This window comes from Megascapheus bottae, chromosome 30 (genome assembly GCF_031878675.1).
Source record: "Megascapheus bottae isolate mThoBot1 chromosome 30, mThoBot2.hap1, whole genome shotgun sequence".
Lineage (NCBI taxonomy): Eukaryota > Metazoa > Chordata > Mammalia > Rodentia > Geomyidae > Megascapheus > Megascapheus bottae.
In genome coordinates this window covers 11,404,358-11,416,942 of record NC_143538.1, presented here as the reverse complement: position 1 = coordinate 11,416,942, position 12,585 = coordinate 11,404,358, and positions in this window count along the sequence as shown.

The window sequence follows — 12,585 nt, the reverse complement described above, 5'->3', positions numbered from 1 at the left end:
TTCACCCCCTCCCTCTCCCTCCCTTCTTCCTTCCTCTTCTCAGATTACATAGGAGAGGAAAGTACAAGGCTTGTCTTTCCTAGTCTGGCTTGTTCCCCTTATCAGGATGCTTTCTCCATGCCATCTCTTGTGTAAGAAACGCCATTCATGTTAGATAGGAAAAACCATTCAACTTCTCTTAGATGCACCGTGTGTGTGTGTGTTGTAACTCTTAAAAGGTTGAGGACTGGATTAGAAGGAGTCTGAAAAAAAGAAGCCGTTGATTTGGGAAGTACTTCCAGGAAGTAGACAAGGGCGAGGGAGGGGGCAGGTGGCAGGCGGAGAAAAGTCAGGAAAGGGTGCACTGTGGAGCTGGGTCTATTGACTGAGTCCTTGGCCAGCGGATGGCAGTCTCTGGGGACACTGACTGACTGGCTCTGCAGGAAGGGTGAGCAGGCCTTGGCTTTCCAGTCAAGGGGACATGGGCGTGGGTGGAGCGAGGGTTCCATGGGAATTCTCCAGCTGAGTCTGGGTTGAATTTGCACCCAAGACAACCCTCAGATAGTACAGAGAGCGTTTCTTAAAGTAAGTGAAGGCCAGGAGCATGACCTAGTGGTAGAGTGCTCACCTAGCATGCACAAAGCCCTGGGTTCGATTCCCTGGAACCACATACACAGAAAAAGCTGGAAGTGGTGCTGTGGCCCAAGTGGCAGAGCACTAGCCTTGAGCAAAATGTATCCAAGGACAGTGCCCAGGCCCTGAGTTCAAGCCCCAGGACTGGCAAAAAAAGTTAGAGGTTGAGATCTGAGGATCAAGGTTCAAAGCCAGCCCAGGCACAAAAGGACCTGAGACTCTTATCTCCAATTAACCTCTAGAAAATGGGAAGTGGGGCTTGACTCGGAGTAGGGCAGTAGCCTTGAGCTGAAGAGCTCAGGGACAACGCCCAGGCCGAGTTTAAGCCCCATGACCAACAAAAAAAGAAAGTAAGTAAATAAAAATGTGGTTTTGTATCTTACAGACAAACTGCTAGGACTCCCATCCTTCAAGACCCATTCATGACCTATGAAAAACACCTTAGAACTTTTCTCAGGTCCCTCTCAATGGCATATTACAGGGCTCAGTCTGTGTTCTTTCTGCAGTTAGCCCCAAAATGTAACAGAAATAAACATTGGTTAAAAGAAATGCAGTACAATCATGCTTTAACAATTTTTGGAATAAATTGGAGTGATTTTTATTTTTAAAGTAGAACTTGTTTTATAGTCTCTGAAGGCTTGACTCATCTCTCTCTGCTCTATGTCTTGTTAACAACCCCTGAAAAAGCAGCTTATTTTGCTTCCTGGAAAAAAAAAGTGGCCATTCTTAGCAGGAAGGCAAGGTGTGAAAGGGAAGAATTGAATGTATACCAGTTTCACAAAGCATGTAAAATATTTGAACAGTAATGCAATGGTCACAGTTTCCTCCAGGAATTGTAGTAGAGAAAGAGTGTGCTCTGAAGATATTTTAAAGGGTAGATTTCTAGAAATATTGGGAATAATCATTAGCTCTGGCAGGGTTCTGGAATTCCAATTTAGTTAACCAATTCAATATTAGAATACAGTGGAGCTGGGAACAGGAAAGGAGCCTAGCTCTCGTAAAAACGGCGTGATCACCCCAACATGAAGCACATACCCTTTTAGTGTGCTCTTCAGCTAAGTAGTCTTGTGTTCTCGGCTCCAGAATGCTTATTGCCTTGTCTGGAGCTTTCATCCTACAGCCTGAACTTCTTAGCAATGATACCCAATCAGCTTTGCAAACTTTACAACTGTGCCTATGGAAAAGTCTCATTCTTTTCATCTGCCATGTGGTTGTTTATTCATGGCCCGTTATTTATGCCTCCTTAGGGCCTGGCCGAGCATTTCATAGCTGCTTTCTCTTCTTAGCAGCGCATTCATCGGATTCAATAGTTGCAGGCTCGGGCAGTGGTTACATTTGGTGCTGTGGTGTGCATCTGAACTATCTCCTTGTGGGCTGGCATGTGGGACCATCTGGTCTCCAGCAGGTGGCACTAGCTTGGAAGGTAGTAGATACTATCGAGAATGGGGCCTTGCAAAAAGGAATCCAGGCAGGAGGAAATCCACAGAACACCAGGGAGAGGAGGGTGTGCCTTTATTTGTTTTCAGTCCAACACTACCATTTATGAAGACAACGCATCTTGGTTCACGTCTGCCTTCCATCATTATCCTCCTGTCTCTTTGCATAGGCTCAGGCCTTTGAGGATGGCGCCTGGCCCACGGTTCCTTCTTTGCTCTCTGCCACGAGGTTGGTTGTCTCTTCTACGTGACATCAGCAGTGAGGATGTCCCCCCCCACCCCACCCCATGTGGGTCCAGAATCGACAGAACTGAGGACTGACATCTCTGGAAACTGTGAGTCAACGCGAATGCTTCCTTTCTTAAGTTGTCGCCATCCGGTTATTTGGATGCGGTCTGACTGACACACATGTACAGCTAACTGGCGCCGGCATGTATGTTATGGTGCCATGGAGGTAGCACTATCAATTGTCTTCCTGTTGGCGGACACTTGCTTTTTTGTTTTCCTTCGAGGGGTCTGCGTGATGACTAATGGGCTAAGAAATCTCATTGTATAGATGCCACATTGCACACACCTGTGCGGCGATATTTGTTGGGCAATAATCTCTTGAATGTGAACTCCTTGGTCAAGTGGAAAGCTACCTCCTAATCGTTCTCCACGGGGAGGCGCTGGGAGGAATCCAGCAGGATGGTGCTCCGTGTCGGTGTGGAGCTCGGTTGGTTGCTTGTCACGTTCTGGATTTCAGCCATGGTCATTTGCATCTGCTTCTGTAGCCCATCTCCTGGCACTCTTTGCATCTTTCTACTTTGTGTTGCCACCACGGCTGCTGCAGCTGAACTCTGGGTTGGAGCAAGCTCAGCCTGTGCACAGTCTCAGACCCAAAGTTAGGGACAGCTGGCACCTTTCAGGGCAGCAGCTCTGTCTTGGGGAGGGAGCCGAAAGCACATGAGTGACCCAGGCAGTTAGAAGGCTCTGTAGGTTCCTCAAAGTAGCCTGCAGAGCTCAGGCCTGCTCCTTTCTGCAGAACCTTGGCTGGACTGGGGTGTGTCACCCCCTCATTTATGTAGATCATCGATGTCGCCATCCCACAAGCCAGCTTTCCATCGCTGACACAAAACGTCAGAGACGATCAACTCATGATGTGAAAAGGTCTAATTAGGACCATGGTTTTGGAGGTATAGATCTATGATTGTCCTTCTTCCTTTTGGGCTCATGGTGAGGCAGGATTTCATGTGAGGGGGGGCGTGGGGTAGCACAAAACTGGTCACCTATGGCCAGGAAGCTCAAAAGAGAGAGCGAGGAAAAGAAGATAAGGAGTTGGGGCCCCATAGTTCTCTTCAAGGACACTGCCCCATGACCTAAAGGCTCCCCACAGGTTCTTCCTTTCAAGAGCACTGTTCTGGGGACGGGTTCTTCAACACACGAGCTCTTAGGGGGAATGTACTTGACTTAGGAAAATGTCTCCACTTGCAATCACTCGAAAGAAAGAACGAGTCGTGTTACTTGGTCCCTTCACTCCCTTTTCCTCTCAGAAGCATCCTCTCTCCACACATTCTAGGTCTGGGCATGCGCCTTACTTTCAACATGGCTAGGAGCTAAATAAGACAGGACAACCGGGCCATTTGCAAAGCAGTAACAAAATATAAGAATCACCAGGTTGCAGAAAATGCCTGCACTGTGCAGTATTAACATAGTACACCCTTGGAGTTCTGTGGCAAGGAAATTCAAGGAAATGGATGCTAGATTGAAAAACAAAATAACTCCAGATTAAAATTTAGGAGAGGTCTGGCATGCTTTCAAAGAAGTTCTTGGCAGTGGAAAATTGTTTGCCGCTGCTGTTTTCATCAAGACAGTAGACTTCTTTCATTTTTCTTTCCTGAAATGATTAGTATTAACTTGTTCCTCTTCCACCCTCAAGAAAAGGAGAATTAAAAAGTGTGGAAGGGGAAAAAGTTGGAAAGGAGGAATCGGGCAAGAGGGAAAATAATGATCATTGTGAAAGAAAGCAAAACCACCCATAAAAGCATATGTTTTGTGTTTCCCCAACTGGTTTCCTTCTTGGAGAAATCAGACAAATGTTCTCACATCTTCTGTGGAAATGTCCCCATCAAGCAGCTTCAGAGCCTTGGCTTGGATATGCCCAGAAAGACTGAGTTCAGCACTCCCTAAAGTGCTGAACTTTGACCCTGCTCCCTTAGTGCAGGATCAAAAGGCTTTGCTTTTAGAACCAAGAGTTCAGTCCACTCTTAGTTCTGCTTTGTAGTGAGGCACCTTGACCATGAGAAACAGAAGTCACATTTTACAAAAAAGGTTTTACTAATATTGATGTTTATATCATATTTCGAATGTCATGTTTAACAAACAAGTATTCAAGAAAGGAATCTCTCTTTACAATCACTGGCACATAGATTTTAGAACATAATTAAAATTAAGCTGAGGGTTTGTATGTCATAGATACATATTAATCTATGTAGTAAAAGATGATGTCTCTAGAGTACATAGCCCATCACAGGACAAGCCACATGTTGAGAGGTCAGATTGGGAGTCTTTATTGGAAAGCTGGTGATTGCAGACAGATTCTTGGCACAAAGACCCGTGGTCCCTCGAATACACTTAACACTGTTAGTAAACCAAGCCAGAGAGCACGAGGGGACAGAAAGAACAGGAAAACAATACCAACGAGCCAGATCACCCCCAACAGAGAGCTGTACTGGGATGTCATGACAACCAGCGGTAGAGCCAGGAGACACGGTGATGTCACCTGATCCTGGCCTAAATGGAGTTGGGCAGGGCCACAGGAAACTCAAGAGGCTCTCAAGGTACATGACTGACAGGTCCAGTACCTATCATCCGAGTCCCCGATCCTTAGATACGCCCTTCTATTTCTTAGAAATCACCCCATTTATAGCCAGATGCTGGTGGCTCCCTCCCATCCTCAGGAGGCTGAGATAGGAGGATTGTGATTCAAAGCCAGCTGGTTTAGGAAAGCCCCTGTGAGACTCGTATTTCCAGTGAACCACCAGAAAACCAGAAGTGACGCTGTGGCTCAACCTGGTAGAACACTAGCCTTGTGCACAGGAGCTAAGGGACAGCACCCTGAGTTCACTCCGGATAAGCTCTTGAGTCCAGGCCCTACAACAGGGAAGGAAGGAAGGAAGGAAGGTAGGTCGGTCCCCACTTACAAATATCTCTTTCATATAATCATTAGCATAATCAGAAAACCCTAGCCATAAAAGTCCTTAGGGCTGAGGGTTTGGGACACTTGACTGCCGCCAGTTTCACTGTGCTATTGCTTTGTGATCAGTTCTGCTTTAATAAATACAGCTTTCGCTTAAATCCATCTGCTCTGCGAAGACTCCTCCGTGTCTGCTCCCAAGTTCTCTCTTCCATGAGATGAAGGACTTGCCATCTGTCTCTGACAACCAGGGGCCATCTTTGAAGCAAAATTATCCCAAACGAGATACTGTAATTATCTAGCAACCAGTAGAGAGATTTTTTAGCTCTGGTCCTGGCTGGGTTTCTTCGTTCTTCTTACATAGCTCATTTGTAATCTCTTGGCCCTCAGCCTCAGACTCTCTAAAGATATTGAAATAGATCAACTACACTCTAATGCTCACAGGCTCCTGGTATGAAGGAACGATGTGATCCCCGGACCCTGGAGACCTCAGTTTCCCACCCATCTCCCTTTTGTTTCACTGGAGCATGGGGTTCTAGTTCTGCAGGATGGATTTCAGAGTTGCTAAGTGGGGGACAGGTCTGAGGTGTCCAAGAGAGGAGGGGTGCGGAAGTGTTTTGCAAATCTGAGTTTCATGCATTTGTATGATGGTATTTTATTTCTCCATAAAGACCACAGAAACAAAGGAAGCCAGAAGGCAATATCATTATCTTGAAAATAAAATTACCTGTTACTCTTCAATGTGTGATGGGTCCCCTAACAGATTTTTCTTTCTGCCAGGCTAAGGTTGTGAGCTTTTGAGCTCTGCCAGCTGATTATAATAGAAACTAAAAGCCATATTATCTCACATGTATGCTTTACAATTTGTAAAAAGAGCTTTTACTGACATTATGTTATTTGTGCCTCTTTTTTTTGGCCCAGATAAAATCTCTTGTTTATAAGAGAGAGCTTTCTAAACGAGTACTTCTTAGAAATATATTCATGCTGGCTGTTATTCTTACGTGTGCTTATCACACGCCCTCCCACGAAGTTGTAAAGTCAATCAGACCTCAGTCTTGTCTCCTAATGCTGGAGGAGTTTTCATCTCAGGAAAGTTAAGTGATTTATCTCCCGGAACAGAACTACTTAGGCAAAGGCTGAAAAGACATATCTTTTGTGTAGGGCAATTTGTTAGTTTAGAAATTGTACTCCCAATGACTGAGCAGAAAAAAAAAAGACAAGCGAATCAACATTATTATTTTTCAGTAAATTCTCCAAACGCGCCTTCTCTCTGTGTGCCACGTGCAGGAGTCATAAAGGCAAAACCAAGGTGGCTCCTCAGTTGGCATAGCTCTTTTGCTGCTTCAGGTGCTGGTCAGGCTGTGGAATACAGGTGACATTATATATATATGTATATAATATATATACATACACACACACACATATATATATATTAACAGAAGTTTGTAAAATGTCTCTAGTTTGGAGGACAGCTGGTGAGCCAGGCTGGGAGAAGGGGAGAGTGTTGGGCTGGGGTCAGAGGCAGGTGTTAGAGGCTCATCAGATCTGCTCTCCAGATGAAGGCCCCGGAGTGACGTCAACCCTGGTATCTTGGACTGTCAGATGTCTGCTCCCTCCTTGATGGGAGAACAGGGGTGAGCTGTGATGGCCTGCTATGCATGTCAGCGCCATGTTAGACTCTCGGTCCAGTGAGCCGTGGGTACCCACTGGAGTGGTGGGACAGGAGAAGAGAAAGCAACAGAGGGTCTCTTTTCTGATTAAAATGTAATACGTGCAGGTCTAGGATACCATGGTGAAACTCCTTGGTACAGCCAATACAAATAAGTGAATGGGAGGAAAGTAAAGCCTGTGCTGTTGGGGCCGGTAGAGTGGGCGCGGGGAGGACAGATGGAGAGGGTAGGTGATAGTGAGGGGGTTGAAGCCGTTTGTCCGGATAAACGAGAGTGGAGTGATGAACCTTGCTGGCATTGTTTTAGAAGGAGTGAGCAGAGTAGGGGGGGATGGCAGAAGGGGTGAGTTTGAACAGGATACTTGGTATTTATGGAATGTTTACAATTAACACATGCTCATAAAAATTACTAAAGGGACACGTAGAGTAAAAAGATTTTGAGTGTACTTTCAATGTTTATTTTCAGTTTGAACTTAAAAAATTGTTGTTATAAAGTTGGTGTCTAGAGGGGCAACAGTTTATTTTTAGTTTTTGAAGCAGTGTCTTACCCAGTAGCCCAGGGTGTGTTTGAACTAATTAACCCTCCCCCTTGCCTCATTATCCCGAGGGCTGAGATTGCAAACATATGCTACTGTACCTAGCTCTAAAAATACATTAAAAAAATACACTTTATGGAGAACTAGAGAGGAGGAGCTCAGAGTCTCTCAACATAAAGAAATGGCAAGGAACAGGGAATGCTAACTAGTTTATTTTTTTTTCTGAGACAAGCTTGGATATATGTAATCCCAGCTAAACTTGAGTGCCTTTCGAGTGCTGGGAGTGTAGGGAGATGTGAGCGCATCTGGCCTTGGAGAAGGCATTAGAAAGGGTCACGAGTGTTTAAGAAGTAGGCGTCCATGAAGTACGAAAGATGCATAGGGAATGAAGAGGAAGTTGCTGGAAGGAGAGTGGTTAGCTCTGTCCACAATTTGGCCTGTGATGTACCACAGATCGGAGGTTAGCAAAGGCTTTGACAAAAGGCTCTGATGGCAAACACCCCAGGCTTCACGGACCATATGGCCTCTGTGAGAACAGGGAAGCAGCCACAGACAATGTGCAAATGAGCGAGAGGGGCCGTGTTCCAATAAAACTTTATTTATAGATGCTGCATTTGAATTTCATAGAATTTCCACATGTCAGGCGACGTTCACTTTCTTTTGAAATGGTAAGAGATCATTGTTAGTTCCAGGGCCTTCCCAGAACAAGGCGTGCGCGTGCGCGCGCGCGCGCGCGTGTGTGTGTGTGTAAGTGTATGTAATGATTTTCATCTGCTGGCCAGTTGGCCAAGTCCTGCCGTAGGTTCCTTGAAATTCCATTGTGATGTTTACCTGAGTGAACTTGGGAATGGGCCCATGTGACAATATGCCACACAGCCCCCGAGTCTGTAGCAGAACTTAAACACCAGCCATACCAGCGCAGGCCCTGCTTCGGCAACATACCGCTGAGATTTCACAGGTAAACCAGTGCCTTGCAGAATGCCTCCTGCCTGCGGAAGCCGGGGCAGTCTCTCCTGGCGCTCACAACACCTAACCTTCTCCTTAGGAGCAGAGGTCTGCAAGTCTAGCTGTACCTCCAAAGCAGGAAGCAGGAACAAGCAAACTCCCCATCCATCGCCCTGCAGCCTCTGCTCAAAGTGAACCCCCCACTTCCACCCTTGGCGAGTGAACGAATGAATCTGGCAAGCCTCGATGGCTAGGAAAGTAGTTTTGGATTTAAACTAGTTTTCGTTTGTTTGTTTTAACTGGCTCTAAAGGCTTTGCTCCTGATTATCATTCATCTGGGGACAGTGCCATTTTATCAGTAGGACTGATAGGCACACCTCTACTCAGTTTAAATACTTTGGTTCCCTCACATAAAGTTTAATAATAAAAAAATGGATAATTATGAATAGAGTTGATAAAAAGAGATTCCTGATCCAAGATTTGTGGATTTCTCATCGAAGAGAGATGTAATGAAAACAGATCTACCCACTTGAGCTGACAAGAGGAGGGCAGAGAGCGGGAAGGGGTCTCGGTCTGTGTGGCCCTTGACCTTGCCACTGTTTTGTCAATCTGAAGTGACAGACAGCCCAGAGTGTATTCAGACAACACCAAATTATCCGTGTGTGTGTGTGTGTGTGTGTGTGTGCGCGTGTGCGCGCACGTGTGCGCGAGTGTGTGTGTGTGTGTGTGTGTGTGTGTGCGCACGTGCGCATGCGCGTGTGCATGTGCATGTTTTGGGCTGTGTAATAATCAGTCAAGGTGAAGAAATGAAACCTGTGTAATCAGAGTCTAGAAAATAGCAAGTGAACGTTGGTCCTCAGTCCTCAGACTGAGGGGGGTTGGAGGGAAAGGAGCGGGAGAGGGGAGGAGGAGGGAGGGAAGGGAGAAAGGGGGAGAAAAGGGGAGAAAGGGGGAAAAGGGGGAGAAAGGGGGAGAAAGGGAGAGAGGGGCATCAGGCATAGCAAGATTAGCTTCTAATTTCAGCTACAAACTGGCAAACATGGGCCAATCTCTTGGGTCCTCAGTTTCCTCTTCTGGAACAATCAGATGATACTTTTGAGTTCCTTTCCAGTGTGATGGTCTGTTCTGTCTCCCCGGGTGTCCATGCTGGAAGGCACACCATCCACTGGATGCCATTACTTCTCAGCCTCAACAGCCCTCTCCCCCCAGGAAATGGGATCTTTAATGTTTGGCCCCTGGGGAGTGAGAAGGTGAGAAGAGCTCCCTGTCTATAGCTCTGAGGATGGCAAATTAATTCAGTGGAATGGGAGTCAGGCACACCTTGAGCTTATACAGCCATCATTTGCCTTTCATTTATTTATTTTTTCCTGTGCAGCTCAGAAGAAAGCGAATAATTTCCGACGAACCTCTCATTTGAACATATTGAAAAAACATGTCATTAGCCAAAGGGGGGCATTTAGTGGCTTGCTTACCATATATCTCTGATTTTTTCAGTTGGGGCTAATTAGCTGTGCAGAAAGCCACAACATCCTGGGGCTGTGAGAATCCCTGTGTGTGCCTCCTGTGACTGCTGAGCAAGGAACGGGAAGGCTAGCTCATTTTGGAATGAATGAAGTTATGGACTGAGCTCAGGGCCTGAGCACTGTCCTTGGACTTTCTCAAGGCTAGAGCTCTACCCCTTGAGCCTCAGCACCATTTCTGGCTTTTTTCTATGTATGTGGTACCGAGGAATCAAAGCCGGGTCTTTGTGCATGCTGGGCAAGCACTCTACCACTAGGCCAAACTCCCGCCCCCCCCTCCCCTTTTAAGTTATCATCCATCAGCAATCATAGACAGTCTCTGTTGTAGGAGTCAGGACATTCACTTGCTTGGATTTATTACTAAAAGGAGCGGAGAGGGATGAGTGTAGAATTTTCCTAGATCCTTTTGTGACATTGATCTTGTATTTGAGGAGGTTGATCTGTCTAGGCATATGAAGCATTCTTAAGGTTTTCAGAGGTTGGCTAAGCTCTTATTCAGACTTCATCAGTAGGCTGGCTGGTCCTGCCTGCTCTGTGTGCAGGGATTTGTAATGGTTTGGCACCAGGTATAGACTGAGCTTCCATCCTTGGGGCTGGACAGTCCCTTGAGAACAGAAAGGGCGGTGTAATTGGTACAGACACCAGCCACCCTAACTCTATCTACTTAAAGGTTCTTTAGGAGTCTTACTGAAGCTTTAGAAAGACACATGTGGATTAAAGTGCCTGACGTTCTCCTCTCAGTAAACGCGATTCATGTCCCTAGACAACTTAGAATGTTGTTTGCCCATTTTTGTTGTTGTTGTTGCTGGTGGTGGTGGTGGTGGTGGTGGGGTTTGAACTCTGGACCTGGAAGCTGTCCCTGAGCTCCTCTGCTCAAGGCTCTACCACGTTGAGCCACAGCTCCATTTCCAGTTTTCTGTGGTTCATTGGAGGTCACAGTCTCATAGCCTTTCCTGCCGGGGCTGGCTTTGAACCATGATCCTCAGATCTCAGCCTGATGAGTAATTAGGATTACAGGTGTGAGGCACTGGTGCTTGGCTGGACTATTAAAAAAAAAACACCTATAACCTTTTATTTAACCATTCACAAATACTTGGTATTCCTACTATGGAAGGATTGGAATTTAGAAATAAATATAAGAAAAACATCACCTATAAGCTCAACTCCCAAAGTCCTTGGTCTCTTCTAGTTCTTTGTGCTGTGTCCATCTCCGTTTCATGAAATCTCCTCATATGTCCTGGAACAAATACATTAGCTTTGAAATAATAATTATTGCTATAAAAGTATTTAATATTTTATATATTAGAACAAAGCAAAAGATAGAAAAGGGAAGATTGAAGTCACTTAGAATCTCACCAGTTAGAAATAAATATTAAAATTTTGACATGTTTTCAAGTATTTTTTGAAGATATTTTTAATGCTTTTCTCTTTTTTCCTTCTTAGTAAATACTTCAAATGTACAGGAAAGACTAAAAATAAACACCCATGTGTCTACCACAGCAAATATTTTCTACTGTAGATATTTTATCTACGCGCCCCTTGGGTTCCTTGATTTTTCTGCTATTTGCTGCCATTTCCCTTTCTTCCTCCTCTTCTTATTTCCTTCCTTTCTCTTCCTTCTTCTCACCCAAACAAAATATTACAGATATTCTCATACTACAACTACGCTCCGTTTGATCATTTCAGGATTTACCCACATTGAAATGTGCAGCTCTGGCTTGTTTAATTTCTCTACTGAATAAAATTCACCTGTGAGGAAGCACCACAAAGCATAATGACAATCTATATTTCCACGCCCATTTTTGTACAGGATATATATATATATATATATATATACATATATATATATATATATATATAAAATCCCAAGACCATTTTAGACATGGTTTCCACTATCTCAAGTTCCCTTTGCTTGCGTTCTCCCTCCCTCCTCCCCTCCCTGATGCAGAGATCTGTTATCTCCTGGAAGAGGTAACAGAGCCTTAATGTAGAAGGGGCCCTGAAGACATGAACTCCACCCTTTGCCTTCCCAGAGGGAACTCAGACCCATATTACCATATGGTCTCTCCAAGGAAACAGGAGCAAGTAACAGGAGAGATGAACTGGTTTCCGGTTCACTGCTCAGAAGCCAGATTTTTCTTAACTCCTTTCTGTCAGGGAGATAAGAATTAAGGCAGCGGTTTTCCTCCCATCTCTCTGATGGGTCTGAATCCATGCACACCTCTCCAGTCCATGAACAGTGAAAGGCTGAGTGGCCTTTCCTGGCAGAGCCCTTCTGGGCCCTGGAATTGGCTGGGCTGCCTTTCCTTTGGACGGCTGGTCGTGAACAAGAGCAGTTGAGCTTTAGGGTCTCGTGTGCCCTTGTGTATCTGCTGGATGACACCTAGTGGGGTTACAGGTTATCTGGGCCATCGGTGGAAGGGCCTTTAATGCCCCAGCTGAAGGATGTCTCAGTTACCAGTCGAACAGCTTCCTGTGGCCTGTTAGGAACTCTGTACTGGAATGCTTGTGTGTTCTAATGTTCAGGAAATGGCCCTTTGTCCTTTATTCTTCTGAAGGGCAGGGCAGGATCCACCCCTAGCACTACCTAGGGTTGTATCTAGGCAGAGTGACCCAAAGGCAGAGTAGCCATTGGGTAGAAGCCTGATTAGTATGCTCTGGGCTTTCTCCTTGTCCTGCCCATCAGAGCTGT